Below are 23517 nucleotides of genomic sequence, written 5' to 3'. Positions count from 1 at the left end.
CTGAGTCTTTCTTTCTCTTGAACTTCTGCCTGTTTGTTTTGGGGTTTTTTGTTTGATTGTTTTTTTTACATCAGTTCATCTCACTCTTCAAGCTTATTTTATAGAAAGGCTCAAAAAGTATGGCAGAGCTGTTCATGAGAAACAACACTAAAGAGGCAAGGAAGGTCCAGAAATCTCAAAAGCCGATTAGGACATTCTGGCAGAGATGGATGCCATCACTATACAGTGGAAAAATGAAAGAAAGATTGGAACTCTGAATTTGGAGCCAGATCCCTTGGGATCAAATCCTGGCTCTGTCACTTATTTTCTGTGTTTTCATATAACATTCCTGTGTCCCAGTGTACTCATCTGTAAAATGGGGCTATATAGATGTCTCCATAAGATGGGGATATGTCACCTTGTAAAACTGTTGTATTAACTAAGTTAAAATAGTTTACACCATTACAAAGGTGTCAGCTGCCTAAATTATAATGTCTTACATATATTATTACTTATGTAGAAGTAGACACCTTACAAAGTGCTTTCTCAAATATTGTCATTTGAATCTTACAACAAGTCAATAATCCTATTTAAGGTGAAGGAACTATGAAAGTAAGTGATGACCAAAGGCACACTATGAACAAACCCTGAAAGACTTGATCCAGGTCTTTCGTTTTTTGTTTTGTTTTGTTTTGTTTTTTTGTTTGTTTTCCTTCTTGGACAATCTTTGTCTGTCTTTGAAGACTGATTAATATTTGTCATGATGGCATGAAATGTGAAAGAAACGAAAAGCTATATTTAGAGTGAAGAATACTAAAGAAGGAGAAAGAATGTATAAATATAACACTCAGTAGGTGTTGATAAAAGAAAATTGTGAGCTCTACAGTTTCAGAATATACTCATTTATTCTTTCATTCTTCAAGGAAACACTTATTAAGCACTCATTGTTGTTAAGCATTATAGATACAACAACAGATAATATACTGTAAATTGAATTCAAGGATTTCAGTGCAGGAGAGATACCAGTAAAATAATTATTGCAGCATAGCATGGTAGAAGTATACATGAACATTATAAAAGCACAAAGTAGGAGCTTTGTCTCAGACTGGAGGAAGTGAGAGAATCAGGGAAAATCATCTAAAGGATTTGGAGCAAAGGAAATAATACTCTAATGTATAGTTTTAAAAGATGGTTATGATTGTTGTATTAAAACTGTATCACAGTGAGCAAGACTGGAGGCAGAGAGACCAAGTTGGAAGCTATTGTAATAGTTCAGGTAAGATATGAAATGGAGCACTAGGTGTGGTGCAAAAACAATGACTATTGTTATGCTGAAAATAAATTAAAAAAATAAAAAAAACAATGAATACTGTTACACTGAAAAAATAAATAAATTAATTAATTAATTAAAAAATATATGAAATGATGGCTGGTAGAAAATGGAATTTTCTTTCCCAAGATGTGGAATCTTGACTTTGTTTATACCTGGGAGAGACGATCTAATAGAAAAAGAAGGATTGGTTTAAAATGCAACTGAGAGAAATAGATGAAGGAAAGATCAATAATAAGGGAGCAAGAATCTTCTCAAGTGTACAAATTACAAATTTAGTCATGGAAACAAGTTCTCTGAAAAGAGAGGGAAGGAAAAGGTGAATGAAACCACTGAGAAAAGAGAAAAAAATATGATCTCATCAAACCTATGTTTTGCTAACTCATAAAACCTAAACATGGAGGTCAAATCTTGAACTCATGATAGCCAGTCATGATATTGCCTTTGCGCACATTAAGGCTCATACATGAGAACAACAGCTCTTTTATAATGTTTGGGTAGTGGTACCAGGCAACTTTGGCAAACGGTGCCTCACAGCAGCCAAAAGCATTGGGATGGCTAACACTGACATGGAGTGGCCTAAAATGGAAATGTCATAGAACAAAGGCTGCCAGATACTCAAAAGGACAAAAACAAACAAACAAACAGAAACAGCATTTGAAATTTGAGTTAGACAACTACACAGGCTATTTCTTCATATTATAAGGTATAGTGATACCCATTACATGTGTGTATAATATATGTGAAAGACATACAAGCAACTAGCCAAAATATGGCCCTAAGTGGGGAGAAGGCCAGAAAATATATGAGTTTACTATGGCTACTCTATCATTAAGACAGTGTATGTGGGAGAAAGAAATAATTGTATGATAATATAAATTTTTGATTGGTTGAGATGTTTCTCTTATTTTCAAGGAAAAAAAATTAAGTGTTTTTGCTCCAAGTTTTATTTATTTATTCATTTTTATGCTCACCCTGACTTAAAATCTGGATTTTTATTGGTCTGGTTTTTATTAATGCCCTATCTATCTATCATCTATCATCTCTTTCCTTAAGTAGAAAAAAATCTATATGTTCTGAGGAATATAAAATTGGAGAATATTTTATTTGGCAAAAAAAGGTCAGAACTTTAGGAACAACAAAATAAGTCATTTATGGGCATAATTTGAGAGAGTTTTGGGTAGAATTACCAGCACTGAGAGATGAAAATTTGATTGCTTATAGATTATCAATGTATGACTGACCAGAATTCTTCACCACGAAATTCACTCAGGGAATTTTCCCCTGTTTTCTTATCACTAAGCTTTGGAAGCTAGTCCTATCACTGCTTCCATTTTTTGACCAACAGGCCTTGGTTGACTTTTGTTAATGTTGCTTTGAATATAAAGCACTTAGCATTCTTCGTTTGGTTCTCAGGGTCAGCTTTATATAGAAGGTAGTGGGATCAGACCCTCTATATATATCTTCATCCTTTCTCTGTGGAGTAAACCTTGCTTGTTGGATGGTGTAAGAGTAAGAGCCAGAAAGAGCCAGAGACTAAGCTAGGCTTTATTTTCTATCACATCATTTCTGGCTCTCAGTGCAATATTAGAGCTTTTTATACTCTATAAAGGGACATGTACGACTAATGTTTTGAATGCCAGAGAAGAGTATAAGGTGGCCATATCATTTTCTTGCTTGTTTGGTATAAGTTTCAATAACAGATTCCTGGGTAGATAACTAACAGAAAGGACATTTTCCCATTTCCTGCTCAAAAAGGACAGTCTAACTCTGTATATCTAACTTTAATTTCTGTGAAGATGAAGTACAGTTTACTATGGAAAGATAGAATCAATATTGTTGAAAAAAATATACATTTATTTTTGCATATTTGGCAAAGGTGATAAGTGTACATATGGCTAATTAAGATTCTTCATTCCATGGTAGAATGAATACCTCTGAACATACTAGATTTAAAACAACAGAAACAAAGCTATTTTAAAAATAACATCTTTCTTTATGTAGACAACATATTGTTATAGTTCAAGCAATGTGCCAGATCTACAGTGCCTTGCCTCTAAAACTTCTCATTTATATTTTCAACAAAGAGAGGTAGGAAGCTGACTTCTTCAAATGAACTGTGTAAGAAAGGGAGAAAGAAAGAATTGTAGAGGCAATAATACATTCCAGTGTCTAGAGCTGTATTCCCCCTTGTACATACATTGTAATTATATACTGACCTTTGAGATCAGTGGCTGGTTACTTATGGGATAATATGATTAAAGTATACATAACAAGTATGTTGAATTTTTTTCAGTGCAATTCTAGTGGAGGAGATCTGTGTAATTGTTAATTCCATTTCATTCTAGAGGCATCTGAAATAACATCCCTTGGGTCCAAGCTTATAAACTAGAGTAAGGCTCTATCCACACAGAGGCCACTTTGAATGTTGTTGGTTTTACTTTCCCAATGACTAGTTTGCATGAAGAAAGAAACTTGTGGCTAGTTAGAAAATGCAAAGGAAACACATGCACATTACAAGGGATAATTTGTGGCTTACACATAATTCTTAAATAAAATGTTATTTATTCTGTTTGCCTCCCCAAAACACAAATATTAGAGCACATGAATCGCTTTTTATTTAGTGTGACTTACCTTGTTATTTGTATTTTGAAAGTTGATGGGGACCATTCTAAATGCCTTGAAAGTATTTCTAGGGGGCCAAAATTCTGTGGCTGATGATCCTTTGAAAGAGCATAGACCTTCATCTGATGATAGAGATAGCGAACACTGACTTGAAGGGGGAACTGTTGATGATGGTAGCTTGAATTTCAGGGGCATACCTTAGAAGGGATTGGAAGACTGCTGGGGTCCAGAAAAAAATATTTGCCTCAGAGGTGGTGGTATAAAGGCAAGAAAAATAATGCTGGAGATACAGACAACAGGGATCAAAGCAGTAGCTGCCCTGTTGTCGGGGGGTTGGTACCATGACAAGGAGAGATAACAAGCAGAAGAGCTGCTTATGGTATTACACAAAGCCCAATGATTCACCCCAGCTAAGTTACATTCTTATTTCCCAATGTTATAAGAATGTGTAAACTTTGAGACAGTAAGATGAAGTTGACTTTTATATACCTGAAGCGCACTATTAATAATGACTGATGATGATGAGTATATTTACTATTGATGACTTAGGTTTCATCCATCACTCAGTTATTTTCACAGATTGCCAATATAAGTTGAAAATACAATGCATTTTCATTTTCCTCCATGTTTAGCACTGACTTAAAATTGGTGTCAAGTAGCTATAAAATTTTTTGTCTTTAGCTTTCTCCAATAATTTGATCACCATGATGTTCTGGAAGCCTGTTCCCCTTGTTTTCAGTTCTTTCTTCTGAAATTGGGCAAGAGTCAGTGATCTACTAAAAAGCCTCCTCAGTAAAGAAACTGGCCTTTTCCAAAATTTCAGGTATTTTCTTAAATAAAAGAACCATAGAGCTCAAAGGGGATAGTCTGATGCTCTTAGATCAAACAACATAAAGGATTTGCTTTTACACTCATTCTCAAATATGTTAGGAGCAACGTAGGATGCTGTTTAAAGTGAGTACTCTGTTGGCTGACTGGTTTGGTTCCCGACTCTGACATATACAAACTAGGCAGTCTTTGCAATGGCTTTCCTTATCAAAGTTCAATTTCCTCATCTGTAACATGGTAATAATATTAGTGCCTACCCCAACAAGTTGAAGGATTCCATCAAATAATTGACATAACACAAATTGGTACACAGTAGGCAACTGATATTCACTTGCCAAGTGAATAGATAAATTTGAAAAGGCAATGAACCACATTTGCTGATTTTAGAGTATTGGAGCTGGAAAAGACTGTCCATATTATTAGGCTCCAGTCTCTCACGGGAGTTTAAGATTAATCCCTTCATCCCCACTGATGAGAAAGATTGTTAATGTGGGGCAAATTCAAGGAAATGACTCAGCCAAGAACTAGGAACAGGAATATTTAGTGGGATGATAAGATGGGCAAAAGCTTTTCTTCCTGTGTTGAGTGTTCTTCTAGTATCATTTTATCTTCTAATTATCTTTTGAGAATTTCTTTTTCGAGAGCATTTCTGGAAGCCTTCCTTAGTACTGTTTTTCTCTTTCTAAAATTATCTTCCATGTAGCAAGGGCAAGGAAAGGGATCATGGATTTGCACTAAAGAGAGTATATAGGATCAACCCTCTTGTTCACTTCATGGTATCTGTTAGAATATGTATCCCACCCCCACCTCATTATGAAAGAACATTTGCTTCAAGAAATAAATGCAGGTTATTTAAGCACCCAGGGTTGTCAATGCAATAATAGACTTTGATAGGTAATACAGCTTTTTCCATGTACTGTAAGCTATCTTCAAGCTGACTAACATTTATCTTACTGAGTCTCCCATGTATAAACCAAGGAGCTAACACTATAGCGGAAACTTAAAGAAACCTGAAATCTCTGGCCTCAAGAAGCGTACAATTTGTGGCGATTAGTCTTTAAGATCTGATGGGAAATTGAATTGCTTTACCTAGAAGCTTCGAAAGCTAAAGTAACCAACCACCTCAGATTTGTCCTTAACAGAATTCTCTGTTGTTAGTGACGTACATGATTGTCCTAAGGTTGGTTGCTATATTTCAGAAGCTGAGAGGAATCCGTAAGGGTTCTTAACTGAAGGTGCATAATAGTCATGGCCCTTCAAATAGGCTGCTACAAAAGTTATGCTGTTTTTTGAATAAGTTGTTGTGCTCATATAAACTGTTACAGCATTTTAATGTGAACCGATTATGTTGTTTGATGTTGTTTCTATCCTCTGTAGAGTAATCATATTCAAAACATAATATGCACTCAATAGTCATTCTTTTCTTTAACCAATACATAATTATTAAGTACCAACCTATTAGTTTCCAGGCACTATATCAAAGCAGGGTATATTGTCAAGAAAGATATCAAAGACTCTGCCGTCATGGAATTATAAGGCAGAAAAAGTAGACATTAACTTAAAATTACATAATTAATATACTAAAATGCTGATAAGCACTGTTAAAGAGCTGTAGAATTCTATAAGATTAATTTGGTTAAATAGTACTTTAAACTTTTTCTTGTAATCCAATTTGTGGATGTACACTTGAGTTATGATTAATATGAAAATAATTTCTACACTGGTAAAGTGTAGAAGTAAAATAATAAGTAAAGTAAATAAGTAAAATAATTTTAATAGTCTGCTAAATACAGTGACTTCCTTGCTTTTACTAACATAATTGGCCACGAATCTCAGCTGAGTGGATAGTGATCCCAAACTGCTAGTTGAGACAGACCTTTAAAAAATAAGTTTTGGGAGAAGAGCCCAGTGGATTTGGTTATGTAAACACGTTTAAGGGTTAAAAGAGCCACATCAAATAGACTCTGAGGCCTCCAAGCCTCTGAAGACTTCACCAAGTCAGTGGGGGGTCAAATGGAAGGATTTGCGTTTTTATTACTCCTGTGTTGGGTCTGATGCCACCTCTCGATCTGCAGTCCCCCTCTCTCTCTCTCTCTCTGTCTATCTCTGTCTCTCTCTGTCTTTCCTACTTCACTCCTTCCCTCTCTCCTGCTGTGATTTTTTTTTTTTAAAGGAAGGGAAAAAAAAGTAGTCATTGACAGTTCTAAAAAACACACTTCTAATGGCTAACAAAACACATGCTAACTTTTCATCTGACCTCCCAACTGTGGAAGTACTGTTACCCTGAAGGCAAGGAGGGGCAGGGTCTTCTCTGCGTTGCCTTCAGGCCATGAGTCCAAACTGTTCACAAATCACCATCCCTGAGTCAGGGCCTGGCCAGACCCTGTAGTGACTAGTGGGGAGAAATCAGATTCCATTTGACAGACTCAAAACAAGCAAACTCTCTTTTGTGCTTTTTCCTGAGTCAAGCTTCTTTTAGACAATACACTTGGGACAGAAATGATAGGGAATTGATAGATGGACACATACATGCATAGACAGACAGATAGATACACAGACAGATAAGAGACTCAAAAGGGAAATCTTTCCTTCTCCCTTCTGTTAAAGGTATATAGATTATGCTGAGTCACCTCTTGGTCTGTGTCCTGACCTATGGCACAGCTACATTGCTGAAGGAGATAGACGTTGCAAATTTGTAATGAGAATTTTGACTCTCATTCATTTACTCTTCCAAATAAAGAAGGTCAAATTTTAGAGTCAAGTGTGCATGCATTTAAACCTGTAAAAGTTTCACCTTTCTTAGGGTGCCAGGGGTGGCTCAGTCATTAAGTGTCTGCCTTCAGCTCAGGTCATGATCCCAGGGTCCTGGGATTGAGCACCGCATCAGGCTCCCTGCTCAGTAGGAAGTCTGCTTCTCCCACTCACCCTTCTTCTGTTCCCTTTCTCTCTGTGTCCTCTGTCAAAAAAATAAAATAAAATAAAATCTTAAAAAAAAGAAGTTTCACCTTTTTCATCTTTAAAATAATGGTCATACTATTTGCTCTGATATTGACTCTTCGTTCTATGTATATATATACACATATGTATATATATATGTATATATGTACATGTGTATATATAAATAACTATGTGTATATATATATATAAACCTGCCTATATGTATAACTGTGTGTGTGTGTATACACACACACACACACACATATATGTGTGTATATATATATATATGTGTATATATATATAAAACTGCCATATGTTGAGCAAAATTCAAACTGATGGAAATAAAGCAGTGAACAGACTAAATTCTGTTATTATTGGAACAAAAGAAATGTGTCCTTTTCTATAAAAGATTTGCAATAGATACTTTTCTTTACTCTCAGCTACAGTTTTATATCATGATAATAAAACTATATGTACAGCATATAACTGGGAACTTTTATCACTAGATAGCCCATAAATAATGATATTTTTAAGGAAACCTTTAAAATATTGATTTAAGGTTTTATTCTTATCAGATGGCTTTGATACTCTATCTCTTAATTAAAAAGCTTTTATTCCATTGTCTATATCCTACTGTTTAAGTAATTTATGTTCAAGATTCATCTAAATGTTTAGCCTTTTCTTTTATTACTCCAGAATGTGAATCTTTGACCCTACCTCACTGTCCATTCTCAGTTCATTCCAAACTGTGCATACATCCTTACTGTTGCTTCAGTAGGAATATCTTTCTCATACTCATAGCCTATCTGAACGCTACCCATGCATCAAGATCTTATGTAAGTCCTGCATCTGTCATGATATTTTCCCCAACTGGTCTAGTGTGTTTTGAATTTCTTCTTCTTTCATTGGTTATAGCTACAATTACCATATTTCCTGAATCATACCTATGTTATATATGGATCTGTTCTCTAATTATACACAGCTGTGAATTGTTATATATTTTCCCAGCGTGCTTTTCTTCTGTCTACTTGGTTAGATTGTATAAGTTCCAGATAGGCACTTAATACTAACTGGGTAGAGGATTCAATCAAGCAATCAAACTGCATTTTGACTATCCCCCTGTGCAAATGGTTTATATGTCATTAACTTATTTTGGCAATTAATGTGATGGAACAGCTATGGGTATGGGAAGGTAATTTCTGGCTCTCTTTAAATCCCAGCACAGGGGCACCTGGGTGGCTCAGTTGTTAAGCATCCACCTTTAGCTCAGGTCATGATCCCAGGGTCCTGGGATCAAGCCCTACATTGGGCTCCCTACTAAGCCAGAGGCCTGTTTCTCCCTCTCCCACTTCCCCTGCTTCTGATTCCCTCTCTCACTGTCTCTCTCTCAAATAAGTAAATAAAATTTTAAATAAATAAATAAATAAATCACAGCACATACCAATGTATATATGACTTGATCCAGGAACTGGGTCTTATGGCGGTGTGTACTAGAAAAGCAACCATCTGGATGTATCAGGAGGAATAAAAAAAATGTTTCTGTAAGGATTTCTTCCATGTTCTCCTTTTGGTGAGTCATGGAGAGATGAAAACTCATGGATACAGAAATAAATAAAACTACTAAACACAGTCCTCAAATGGGATTTTGGCAACGGTTCAGAATTATTGTTTTCTTAAGAACCAAAATCACTTGTTATATCACATTCTAAAAGAGTAAATGGCTTTTAATGAGTAATGTAATCATGGAAAGCAATAGTATAAATAAAATCCTCCCAACCTATTTTTTTTAATTTATTTATTTGACAGACAGAGATCACAAGTAGGCAGGGAGGCAGGCATAGAGAGATGAGGAAGCAGGCTCCCTGCTGAGCAGAGAGCCCGATGTGGGGCTCCATCCCAGGACCCCAGAACCATGACCTGAGCCGAAGGCAGAGGATTTAACCCACTTAGCCACCCAGGCACCCCCTCCCAACCTGTTTTGATGAATAATAATAATAAAAGAGGAATGACAATTACTAGGTGAAAGACAGAATAGCAAACTTTTTGTCCCCTTTCCTGCTATGTTCAGCTACGTCCTTATGTCTCTTCTGGATTCCGTACTAACCTGTTTTCTGAATGAATCAATGTAACTAGTAAAGTGTAAAATGCTGGCCATTATTGTGATGATCTTTGTTCTGCCATTGCTGACATCCAAATTTACTGATATTGATATAATAAGCCATTTTGTGTTTTCATTTGTATAAACCAAATGTGTGGCTTAGCTTATTGATTTTGTAATCAAGATATAGTTTACTGAAGTGTTTATAAAATGAACTTGTAAGCATACATTCTTTACTCATTCATTAATCCAATAGGCATCTCTTATGTAGCCTGCCCTTTGCTGAGGTCTATAGACAATTTAATCTGGAGGGAGTGATACATGTGAACATGGCATAGGAGTGGAGATTGGCTATTGAGGCAATTTACTCACAAGTTAGAAGGAGATTATGTGAAAGAAGAGAAAAAGGAAAATAAACTCAAAATATGGTGATTTTTTTTTTAATAAGGAGGGAATAAAGAGTGGAAAACTGCGATTAAAAAAGATACTGGAGAAAAAATATACAAATTTAAGGATTAAGAAGCAGATTAAAAAAAAAAAAACCCTTCACACGATTTCACATACAATAGGTAATTTAATCCTCAAATAATTTTTTTAATAAATTAGTATTATCCTCATTTTGCAAATTAGAGTATTCAGTTTCAGTTAAGGTTAAAGTAATTCCCCAAGTCATATGCTAAATGTTCACTGGAAGCAGGGCTACATCTCGGTTTTGTCTGTCTGTTATTTATTCCAAGTCCTCAGGGATGATATCAAGGGCACAGGTGAAGAGAGTAGTTTTAAGATTTATTTATTTATTTGAGAGTTTGTGAGAGAAGAGAGAGCCTGTGTGAGAGAGAGAGACTCTCTGAACTCCTGAGTGGGAGGAGCAGGGAGAATTTCCAGCCGACTCCCTGTTGAGCACCGAGCCCAGCTCAGGGCTTGATCCATGGACCCTGAGATCGTGACCAGAACAGAAAGCAAGAGTTGGATGCTTATCCAACTGTGCCACCCAGGCTCCCGAAGAATAGTTTTTAATAGGAAAAGCCATCTCTTTTTCTAAGGGAGGTTGGGAAGACATTTTCTGTGTGACAAAACCCAGGGAGTTAGGGATATGTAGGTACAGGAGGGGTATAGGAATATTCTAGAGTATTATGGGGAGTATTATGTTTTCTTAGTAGAGAAAACCAAAGTTTAAAGATACTGAGTAATTATAATCACATCTCCTTCAGTCTTGTTGTCCTGGAAGATGCATTTCTATCTCTTACACAAGAATAGCTCCTCCAACCAGTTAACGGACCTGTGATGTCTGGTCTTCTCTAAGATTTTTTTTTTCCTTCAATATTATTACCTCCCAGCTTTCCTTTGACCCTGGTCCTTTCCATCAGTATATAAACATGATGGGTCTTACCTCTTACATATTAAAAAAAAAAAAATGCCCTTCCTCCATCTGTTGTTTCTATTTTAAGTTCTAAGTCTCTCTGTCTGTTAACGGGTATCCAAAGAATGGTTAAGAATATCTGACTTATTAATTGTGGGATCTCAGGCACCTTACTTAATCTTTAAAGACCTCAGTTTTATCACTTTAAAGTGAGGATAACAATACTTTTTTAATAGATTTTAATGATTAATGGCTTAGTTACAGTGGAGCATTTGGCAGAGAGCCTGATACATGGCAAGCACTCAAAAGACTAAATAATTAAAATAATAATTACTAGTACACTAATTCACAGATAAGCTTCTTGGATGTACAGTCAATACATGCCAATTCTTTATCTCCTATTTTAGTTACTTGGGAAACTCTAAACTTTTAAATTTCTTACAGTACTTTATTGTTTGATTAACAACTTTTTGGGTAATTCTAAATAACATTAAGATATATGAAATGATAGGACGATGTGTGTTCTTTGGGGTAGATCGCCATGGTTTTGCATTTATTTTGTTTACCTTTCCTTTTCCATGTACTGACACATTAATGTAGTTTTCCCGTAAGAGTATAGCACCTTATTTATATATTATAGCAACATCATAAATTGCTTGATCTATTGAAAACAATAAACTAAGCATGTTACAGAAGAAACTGGTGCCTTTCATTGGTATTATCTCCTTCAAGATGACAGGCGATCTCGGGAGGCCAGAGAATTCTTAGTTGTATGAGTTTGTGACTAATAGGTGGTTTGATGTGACAAGAGCTGGCTGTCTTGGGAAATTGAACTATCTTTATGCTCAATACCCTTTGTGTCTCATTCTTTGTAGGTTATTGTTGGAGGCCTGTGGGGACCTCTTTTACAGTTTGCATTCACAGACAATATGAGATCAGCAAGAACTCTGTAGTTTTACTGTCATTATTGATCCGCTGCCATTCCATTCAGTAGCTAATTTGCTTGTTAGCAGTTATTTTAAAAGCTATTTCTATTTTTTTAGCCTGATCTATGTTATGTGCCAAATTCTATTTTATTTTTTTTTGTTGTTGAATTAAAGAAAATAGTATAACTTGGCACCAAAAGACTGTACCTTATGCTTAATATTTCTGATTTGTGGTTTGTGGATAATTATTTCAGAATTAGAAGTCTATTATGGTGGATTTGATATCTTGGATAAGCAATATATAAGTTCAAAGAAAATAAAGGGGAACAGTATATTCATAAGAAAATATTATTTGTAAAACATCCTTTAGCCTATAAAATTTATATAGGAATAGTTAGAAGGGTGATGTATTAGGAATTCATGAACACTGCTCCTAAAGTTGGGATTTATTTGAAGTGGAACACTCAATAAACGTGTGGGTTGATTGATTCTCTATTCTGAAGGTGACCATAATACACCCTTCTTTTTCATACCAATTGTTGAAGGGGCAGGGGGAGCTTCTTTCTGATTCTCTGGAAAAGATCTGCTTCCACTTTCTGAAGCTAATTTACGACACGTATTTATCTGAAATGACTTTCTCATAAGCTGAGTGTGCCTATGTGTGTGTCCCCCCACCAACACAATACCTCTATAGGGAGAATCCATAGCTCTGGGAAAAAATAGAACACAAGGAGAAAACAACAACAGCAACAAAAGAAATAAACCAGCAGGCTAGCACAATATGGCATTCCCCCCAACGTAAATATACCAAACTATTAAAATGTATTTGGGATTTTTTTGTGTACATGATATATAGGTATATATGCACATACATGTATGTACATGTATGCATTCATGTTGTTGCCAAAAAGGAAACTGAAACGCCAGCTAGGAAGCACTGGAGCTGATGTTAATGCTGCCCTCTGCTGGTGGGGCAGGGATAGGAAGGTTATCTCGTTTAGAGATCCAAAGGCTTAAATTTTTATTCCAAGGCAATGAAAGGAGCCGTGCCTGTAGAGTCATCACAGCAGTACAGAATGTAACTGAAACCCTTGCGTACATCAAGTAGTTACAAAGATACCTAAAGGGCAGGATAGTGAAAAAAAAAAAAAAATAAACAACTGACTACCATGGAGTAAATTATAACAGATTTACAGTGGCAAGAAAGATTTCTGCGGTGAGACGTCACCATGTGCATACTCACATAGTCAAAACTAAGAAATGAATAGCAACAGTAACAACAAAAATGGTCTTCAGATAGAGACTCCTAGCAGAAGCTAAGGTAATACTGTTATGGAGATGATTTGCACAGTTTATGATATAAAGGATTATCTGAAGAAAATGGAGACACTATGACAACAAAATTTGGTTGGAGAGGAGAAGGAAACAGAGCTTCTAGAAATAAATAAGTTACTCCATGAAATAGAGATACCACTGGGAGTGTTATAAAAGATATCAGTATCATTTGGATGATGAACAGTAAAAAGAAAGAGATAATGTTTGAAAAATTTCCCAAATTTATGACGCATCAGATCATCAGAATCATCAGATTTAAGGAAGACAGTGAGACTATAATTGCATAAATATAAATAAATTCACATCTAAATATATCATACTTCTGAAGAACATAAAAAGTAATGAAGAGTAGAGGAAAGAGAGACAACCTACAAAGGAGATGGGGCATAAAAATCTCTTGTGAATAAAGATATTAGGGATTAATATAAATGGATATTGATTATCTAAGAAGTTAGATTAATTACTATAAAATATTAATAAAATATTATAAATCATTAATATGTGAAATGGGTAAGACATTGGGAATATAGCACGTTGAAATACTTATTAATCCAAAGATTTATAGCATAATCAAAGTTAGGCTTTGCTAAGCCAAGCATTCATATTAAAAGTATAGGGGAAATATCTAAAAAAAAAAAAAAGTAAATAAAAGGCTATCAGGATAACTGATTAATTGTATAGAAGATAAGCATGAGACATGAAAAAGATTTGTGAATGAAAATACTTATTAGGTAGAAAGCCTCCAGTCATATGGTGGGATTTATTCCAAATTTATCAATAATCATAATAGTGAAAAGAATAAATATCTTAAAAGTGATTCTCATATGGGAGGACAAAAGTTACATGCAGTCATATGATACAAAGTGCTGATGATAAGGGAAAGGAAAAATATAGCAGGCAACTATTAACCAACAAAAAAGCTAACACAGTGAGATCACCATCATCCTACTATGAGGAATTTTTTTATGAGCAACAAAACCTCTAAAGTTCTCAGAAATAAATCTTACATACATATGTACATACATACATATACATATATGTGTGTGTTTGTAAGATATTTACTTAGAAAATTATGAAGCTTTGTCTTCTTATTCCATAAACAAAACTCAACTTTCAACTCCAAGAAAATTAGAGATTTAAATATAAAAAGCAAAATTTGGAAACCATTAGCAAAAACTATAGACAATGTCTTTATCAATTTATTATAAAACCATAGCAATTAAGATAATATGATATTGGCATAGATATAAGATAAAAACTTAATGGAACAGAGCCTTGTGTATATGTCAACATGATGTGGTAGAAGGAACATTGAAAATAAGTGGAGAATGGACTCAAAAAGTTATCTTTCAATTATTTAGTCACATGGTAAAAGATAAAATTAGATACCAACTTCATGTCATTCAAAACATTAATTTCAGATGCATAAAATACCTGAAGCAAAAGCAACATTTTGAAGTATTTAGAAGAACCAAACATAATAAAGACTTCAGAGTAGGGAAGAACTTCTTTCAAAAAGACACAAATGTGCAAATTATGAAAGATAAAATTAATGTAATTTGCCACCTTAGGAGCCCAGGTGTCCATCGACAGATGAATGGAGACATAGTGGTGCCATATACATACAATGGAATATTTCTCAGTCATCAGAAAGAATGAAATCTTGCCATTTGCAATGATGTGGATGAAATTAGAGGGTATTATGCTAAGAGAAATAAGTCAGAGACAAATACTATATGATCTCATTCATATGTGGAATTTAAGAAACAAAACAAATGAATATAGGGGAAGGGAAGGAAAAATGAGAAGAAACTAGAGAGGGAGGCAAACCGTGAGAGATGCTGAACTACAGAGAACAAACTGAGGGTTGCTGGAAGGGAGAGAGATGGGGAATGGGGTAACTGGGTGATGGGCATTAAGGAGGGCTCTTGATGTAATCAGCACTAGGTGTTTTATGCAACTGATACCACATTCTACCCTGAAACTAATAATACAGTCCATGTTAATTAAATTGAATTCAAATAAAGAATTTTTTAAAAGACACAAAGTAAAGAGAAGATTAAGGTAATTTGCCACCTTAAAAATAAAACCTTTCATAAAAGAACAGGTGACACAAAATGAAAAATCTGTAGATTGGAAAGCGATATTTGCAACTCATAAAAATTATAAAGAATTTGCATTCCGAATAGTCACAGCACTTCTACAAATTATTAAGGAAAAGTGGAACAACTCATAGAATATATGAAGATAGGAACAGGAAGCTCAGATGGGAGAAATCAAGTGGACAACAGGATAAAAAAAATATATTCAACCTTAATTATAACCAAATCAACTGATATGAAAACAATAACATAAAGTTTCATACCTCTCAGATCAGAAAAACCAAGTCTGTTAATGCTTAAGTGTTGCTAAGGTGAGGAAATGAGGACTCAGAACTTAAGTTATTGCATTGACTTTAGAGAGCAATTAAATATATTTACAGTCAAGAAAACTATGTATGAGTGTATGTGTGCGTGTAGCAAAAAGTCTTTTCAGATACACATTTTGTGATATCTTAAATAATGTATACAAACTTAACCACATGCTCAGTAAAGAGCCTTAACTGATCATTTTAAAAGGTGGCATGTTCCTCTTAAATAAATGTTTCAGATAAATAACCACAATTGCTGGAAAGAAACACTTGCATAATGGGGTTCTCATTTTAGAACAGAGCCTGTCTGTTACAACTACATTAAATCAGCCCTAATTACAGAGCTTAGTAGCTTTCCATGACTGTAAGAATTGTTTCAAAAATTTCTCTTAAGAAATCTTTTCTCCCCACTCCCTCTGGGCTTTCAAATATGTCCAGCTCACTGTTTGAAAGAATAAAAAGGAACAAAAATTTCACTTTTATCTGTTAATACTTGAAACCATTTCTTTCATTTATTTCTCTTTCAGACTAGGGAGGATCTATTTAAAAAACAACTAGGAAGGGGTGCTGGGCTGACCTCAGTCAGTAGAGCACGAGATTCTTGATCTAAGGGTCATGAGTTCAAACCCCATATTAGGCATGACACCTACTTAAAAAGTAAAAAATAAAAATCAACAAACCATTAGGGGTTTAGTAAAACATAAGATAAATTGAGCAAAAATGTAAAAAATGCTAAGTTATATTAAATATTTAGAGTCCACATTAATTTTTAAATTTCCCTAGGTAGAACTTAAAATACCTCAATATGTTGATGGTGGGTCCATTTCTGGATCAGGTTAAAAGATCAGAGACCTTGGAAATTGTGTTGAGAGTTTCAGGGTTCAGATACTCTGCAGCATTAAACTAGGTTACTCATATTCCTGGAGGTTCAGAAAGACTGATAGGTCCTAAAAGGGCACAGGTAGTATTGAGGGAGTCAACTTTTAAAAAGCTTCCCCTTCCATATTCTTTTTTTTTTTTTTTTAATTATGCTGTTGCAGAACAAGCCTGAAATTGAAGCCTCTTAAGTGTTCTCCTTTCTTAGGTTTTCTTCAGTTACCCCTTTCACACTCTACAAAGAAAGATATACCTCCCATCTATCCTGACTCATAAGATGATACATTGCTAAGATATGTAGAAGAAACCAATCAGTATTTAGGTACCTGGCAGAGCCTTCTTTATTCAAGGCATGAATAAAACACAATAAAACCTAAATTGTCTTTCTGTATTGTATGCACATGTCTGTTAAGGCTAAGCTGTGGCTTTAGAAACAGTGTCTAGGTTCACCTTAGGAAACGATGAACTAGATATTTTGTGCAGATATTTTGTATAGTAGAAATGGTCTCACCCCTTCCATCCCTCAATGCGGTAAAAGAATGCAGATTTTCTGAGAGAATATGCTAAGGGCAAAAGAGAGAACTTCAGTAAAAAATACTACCGTCATATCTGTCGACCTATATCTATCTGTTTATAGCTGTCTACCTATCCTCTATCTGCCTACCTACCCTCTCTTCCTCTCTCTTTTATTTATCAACATATCATCATCTATCTAATTTCAGTTTTATAGATGCAAGCACTGAGAAATCTAGTGCTATAAATAAATAGAGTAATTTAAATTAAAAGGGTCTTTAATAAAATGTTGAATAGCTGTGATGTTAGCTTGCATCTTTGTCTTATTTCAGTCCCAGGGGAAATTTTGATATTTTACCAAATTGATAAAGAATGAAAAAGAAAAGAGCCAAGGTTAAGAATAGTAAAGATAGTTCCTACAAAATAATATATTTTAAAAAGCTTTATACGTATATTTGATAATTTAAATAAAATGGCCAAATTCTTCAAAAAATACAAATTACTGAATAACTTTAGAAAATCAGGACATATAAATATTTATGACTCTACTAGTTAAAGTAATTAAAAGACTTCTATTCCTAGTTTAGTAAAAAAAAATTCAAATCATGAATTAATGTTGAAATTTATTAAGGCTTTCTTCTGCTTTTTCAGATCATATAATTATATTCATTTTCTATTCCTCTTAATGTGGTTGTCAGAACTGAGATGAGTCTGAGATTTTCCCCTACTTGCAAGCTAACAAGTTTGGCTGCCATGGCTTTACGGGTGCTGGTAGAAAACAGGTATGTATGTGTGTATACACAAATGTATATGTATTTCTCTCTCTCTTTCTGTCTCTATAGATAGATAGATAGATTAGATATAAATAGATATCTTCAGTTAAATTTTTTTCAAAGATTTTATTTATTTATCAAAGAGAGAGCACAAGCAGGGGGAGCAGCAGGGGGAGGAAAAAGCAGACTCCCTGCTGACCAAGGAGCCAGATCCCAGGACCCTGGGATCATGACCTGAGCTGAAAGCAGATGCTTAACTGACTGAGCCACCCAGGTGTCCCTCTTTAGTTTAATTTTTAACACAAAGTAAAAGTCTAAAATTTAATACTATTGCTACTTTCTTCCTGAAAACTATAAGAATGTCAGGATGCTTAAATTCTGATTATCTACTGTGTTTTATGCTACTGTTAACCAGTACTTGACTTTCATCTGGTTTTTAGGCTACCCAAATTTAGAATTTTTGTTATATATTTATGTTCCATTTAACTGTTTGGTTACTAATTTCATTTTTTGCCTTGTTTCTTGCATTATAGTTCTCAATTTGGATCCAATCATGCCTTCCAAAAGTATTTCTTTTTGTTACGGGTAACTTAATTTTCGGGTCACCTGGGTGGCTCAGTGGGTTAAGCCTCTGTCTTCGGCTCAGTTCATGGTCTCAGGGTCCTGGGATCAATCCCTGCATCGGGCTCTCTGCTCAGCGGGGAGCCTGCTTCCCCCTCTCTCTGCCTGCTTACTTGTGATCTCTCTCTCTCTGTCAAATAAATAAATAAAATCTTTTTTTTTTTTTAAAAAGGTAACTCAATTTTCTTTCGCAGACATTGTCTTTATTTCTCTCTTTTTCGAAAGTGATGATTTCACTAGGTATACAAAAATCTAAGTTGACAAATATTTTCCCTCAGCATTTTGAAGGTAGGAATGTTCTGCCAGGCTCATCATAGTTTTTTGTATTCTCTTCTCTCAGCTTGTAAGATCTTCTCCTTGCAAAGGCATGGAGAGATGCTCTGCCATTTTACTCCAATGTGCCATTTATTAAAATCTACCTTTTTTGGCATGAACATTCATCTGAATATTGATCAACTCACCTATTACAATTTTCAATCTTTTCTTTCTCACATTTCCTGTTTTTCTTTCTGGTATTCCTATTAGACAAATTTTGCACTTAACATTCTTTCTTTTTAGCATTTGATTACTCCTTAAGATTTTCCAACTAGTTATCTCTTTGTGCTATATTCTGGATATGTTCTTCAGACCTATCTCCTGTTTTACTAATCATAACTTCAACTATGTTGAATATGTGGCTTCACAAGGCATTAGGTGTTAATTTTAAAAATAAACTCAGTTTAATTTTTGAAACTTTGTTGGTTTCTTTTCCAATTTGACTGTGCTTTTCAAAAACTATGCCATATGATTTTGATCATTTTACTTATTTATTTTTTCTTTTTTTAAAGATTTTTTTTAATTTAAATTCACTGAGCCATCATATAGTACATCTTTAGTTTCAGTTGTAGAGATAATTTTTTTAAAGATTTTATTTATTTATTTATTTTGTCAGAGAGAGAGCACAAGCATGGGAACGGCAGTCAGAGGAGGAAGCAGGCTCCCTGCCCAGCAAGCAGCCCAATGAGGAACTCGATCCCAGGACACTGGGATCATGACCTGAGCTGAAGGCAGATGCTTAACCAACTGAACCATCCAAGTGTCCCTCAGAGGTAGAGAACATTTTAAATACACTTATTGTAAAGCATATATTAAATTATTATATAATTAGAATTTCTTGGTCTTCTAAACACCAACTTGTGTTTTTTAGCCCTTCTTCGGACTAGAAGCAAAAGAGAAAAACTTGCTTTATGGACCAAAAAGGAATAAGTTTTTATTTACTTATTAACTTAATATTTTATTTACTTTTAAGTCTTAATAGAAGACTTAATCCTAATTAATCTATACTTTTTTGTGAGATAACAGTGTAAATCTTTAAGCATTTTATCTGTATAGTAATTCCTTATTATTGCATATTTAAATTATAAAGTCATATGCAGATTGCCTTTTCAATCCTATTATTCTCGGCTTCAGGAAGGGCTTTTGAATGTAAATTCATTTTCAATACCTTGATGGAAACAGAGAGGGAAAGAGAGAGATAAACATTATTGAATTGATTTTTTTTTGCATGTAACAATGTATTTTGGGGGGCTATTCCTACCTGTATTTGAACTCTATTCCATACCTTGAAACTATTGCATATGCCTTTATCTATTTGACTATGCAATTAGTATGTATTTAGTTGTTCTTTATTCACAGTATACATGATTCAGTACAAAATTTGCTCATATAAATGATTTGTACCTAATTCTTTTGTGTGTTCACATACGAGTGCTTCTATTAGGTACACTTCTGAAACAGAAATTACTGAGCTTAAGGTTATGTATATTTTATATATGATAATATGAAATTGTTCCAAATTTTGAAAAGGGACTCTGCAGACCACCTTGAAGGATTAGAGCTAATACAACAATTGAAAACAGAAAGCTGCCTCAGTGACCAGGGCTCCTGCTCTTAGACACAGCATGCTTGATCCTGTTCTTATGCAGACACTAGTGGGAGCTTTGCCTGTGTACAAAGCAGAGGAGCATATTTTCAAATTATCGTGAAGAGTTTGGGTGTTGTAGGACAAGATAAAGTGGTATCAAGTTGTTTATTGCAGAATGTCCTCTCCAGGATTTTAGCCAAAGTCTTCGCACTTCAGGTAACTTCTTGAGCTTGCCACGAGAGGAGGAGTTCACCCAGCTGGGTGCTGATTTTTATGGTTGCTCCTGACAGTTGAAAATCATGCTTTGTTTTAGAACTTCCCTATGAAATAGCACATTCTCAACTTTTTGTCTTTTTTTCCTCTCCCCTTTCTGGATTGAACAGTTAGATATCTTTTAAATACATTTCTTCTTTTATAAAATACATCTTTGTTTACATAGCATTATGATTTTCTTGTTAAAAATGCATACATTTTAGGGATGCCTGGCTGGCTCAGTTGGTTGAGCACCTGCCTTTGCCTCAGGTTGTGATCCCAGAGTCCTGGGACCAAGCCCCACATTGGGATCCTTGCTCAGCGGGAGCCTGCTTCTCTTTCTGCCTGTAGCTCCTCCTGCTTGTGTGCTCTCTCTCTCTTTCTCTTTCTCTCTCTCTCTCTCTCTGACAAGTAAATAAAATCTTTTAAAAAATGCATACATTTTAATATTTAACTCTAACTCTTGCTTTCATATCACTTTTCTTTTCTTTTCTTTTCTTTTCTTTTTTTTCTTTTCTTCTTAAATGCCCATTGAACGGATCAAGAGCATCTTCAGTCAATGATAGAGAGAAGGCAGAGTAGAATTTTTAATCTGCTATTTGGTGACTTACAGACTCAGTTTCATGGAGCTGATGTTTTCTCTCTCAAGTCTTAGAGAAGTCTGATTAAATTAAGCGAGTGATGGAGATACCTTTTTCTTCAGACCATCTCAGAAAAGCAACAGTTAAGTATGATGGTGCTCTTAATGTCAAACTTACTGAAGGTATCTGTTGCCTTCCACATTATCTATCTGGGAAAAGGTTACCAGTGTCCATGAGAGACAAACAGGACTAGACTCACTGGATGAGGGATGCTATTATACCCATATTAACTGATATCCTTGGGAAGGTGACAGTTGGGACACGTATAATATTCCACCATGTTGAACCATGCAAGACAAGATGCTGTCAGAGGGAAAACATTTATTTTATCTGACTTCTTTGCCTATCATGATGGTTCACCACCTCTCTATTATAAAATTTTCAACATTCCCATGCTCACTTCTAAGAATGGCTTTTGGCATTTATTCATTAAATAAGTTAAAAAATAATTTAACTTTCAGAGTTGACAGTTTTGTATCTCTTTGAATAATAGAAGACACATTGGGATGATTCAGAATAAGGATTAGCAAACACTTGATTCTAACTTTTGATCTATTTATTGTACTATTGATTGATTCCAAAAACACTCATTTTTAAGCTCAGCATTGGACTAGGCACTTACAGTTTTAATTTGTATTTCTCTAATGACTAATGATGTTGACTATCTTATCATGCAGTTACTGGGGATTTATACCGTATCTTTGGTGATGAGTCTGTTCAAATCTTTTGCTACTTTTTTTTACTGGGTTTTTTGTTTTCTTAGTATTGAGTTTTGAGAATCTTTATATCCTGGAGACAAGCCTTTATTAGAGTTTGTAAATATTTTCTCCCAGTCTGTAGCTTGTCTTTTCGTTTGTTTTATGTTATCTTTCAAAACGTGGACATTCTTCATTTTGAAGCCAAATTTGTCACTTTGTTCTTTTATGGATCATGTTCTTAGTGTGGTATTTAAGAAATTATGTTAACCCAATGGAATACCCAATTCTCGCTTTTCTTCTAGAAATTTTATAGATTTAAGCTTAAGTTTTGCATTTAGATCTATGATACATTTTGATATAATAAAACCAAAGTTCTTGACAGTTACCTAAGTTGCTATCATTTCCTATGATTTGATTTTTTTTTAAGATCTTATTTATTTATTTGACAGACAGAGATCAGGAGGCAGAGAGGCAGGCAGAGAGAGAGGGAGAAGCAGTCTCCCTGCTGAGCACAGAGCCCGATGCGGGGCTCGATCCCAGGACCCTGGGATCATTACCTGAGCCAAAGGCAGAGGCTTTAACCCACTGAGCCACCCAGGTGCCCCATCCTATGATTTTATTTTTTATGTGTAAATGCAGTTGTCCATCTGGCATCATTGTCTTTTTGCCTGAATGACTCCTTTAATTTTGTAAAGCATTATGTCTGCCGGTGATAAATGCACCATCATTTGTTTTTTTGAATAAATCTTTATTTTGCTTTTTTTTTAAATTATTTTCACTGTGTAAAAAAATCTAGGTTGATAATTTTATTATTTTCTTTCATTAAAAATATTGTCCCATGACTTTTATTTATTTTTTAAAAATATGGAACACTTCATGAATTTGTGTGTCACCCTTGCACAGGGGACATTTTAATCTTCTCTGTATTGCTCCAATTTTAGTATATGTGCTGCTGATGTGAGCACACTCCATGACTTTTAGTGTGCACTGTTACTAAGGAGAAATATGCAGTCATCCTTATCTTTGTTCCCCTCTACATAACACATCTTGTTTCTTTGGTTGTACAGGAGGTTTTATCTTGTTTTATGTTTTTGTATATACTTAAATAAAATAATGTAACACAGAGTTATTTTTGTTCTTTCAAAAAGGTCTTTGTGTTGTCCAAGGCGGGACAGGCTTGGAAAAATTTTATATGTATAAGTATTTTCCTCATGGAATGGGAATCAGGTCAGATTCATAGACTGCTACTTCATCCATTTTATTTTATTTTATTTTAAAGATTTTGCTTATTTATTTGATAGAGAGATAGCAAGAGAGCAAAAGCGGGTAGGAGAAAAAGAAGCAGGGAGCCCCATGTGGGACTTGGTTCCAGGATCCTGAGATCATGACCTGAGCTGAAGGCAGCAACTTAA

The 23517-nt window shown here is 34.7% G+C and overlaps 1 non-coding gene across 1 annotated transcript; it reads right to left on the bottom strand.

Annotated features, from left to right (window-relative positions):
- Positions 1-22963: 22963 nt before the first annotated feature.
- LOC116871607 lies at positions 22964-23070 on the bottom strand. The gene has a single exon (XR_004383448.1). It is a non-coding gene; the product is annotated as a U6 spliceosomal RNA (small nuclear RNA).
- Between the last annotated feature and the right edge of the window lie 447 nt (positions 23071-23517).

The sequence above is a fragment of the Lontra canadensis genome, unplaced genomic scaffold (assembly GCF_010015895.1).
Source record: "Lontra canadensis isolate GAN:19392208 unplaced genomic scaffold, GSC_riverotter_1.0 scaffold1, whole genome shotgun sequence".
NCBI lineage: Eukaryota > Metazoa > Chordata > Mammalia > Carnivora > Mustelidae > Lontra > Lontra canadensis.
This window is presented reverse-complemented; position numbering and strand designations above follow the sequence as displayed.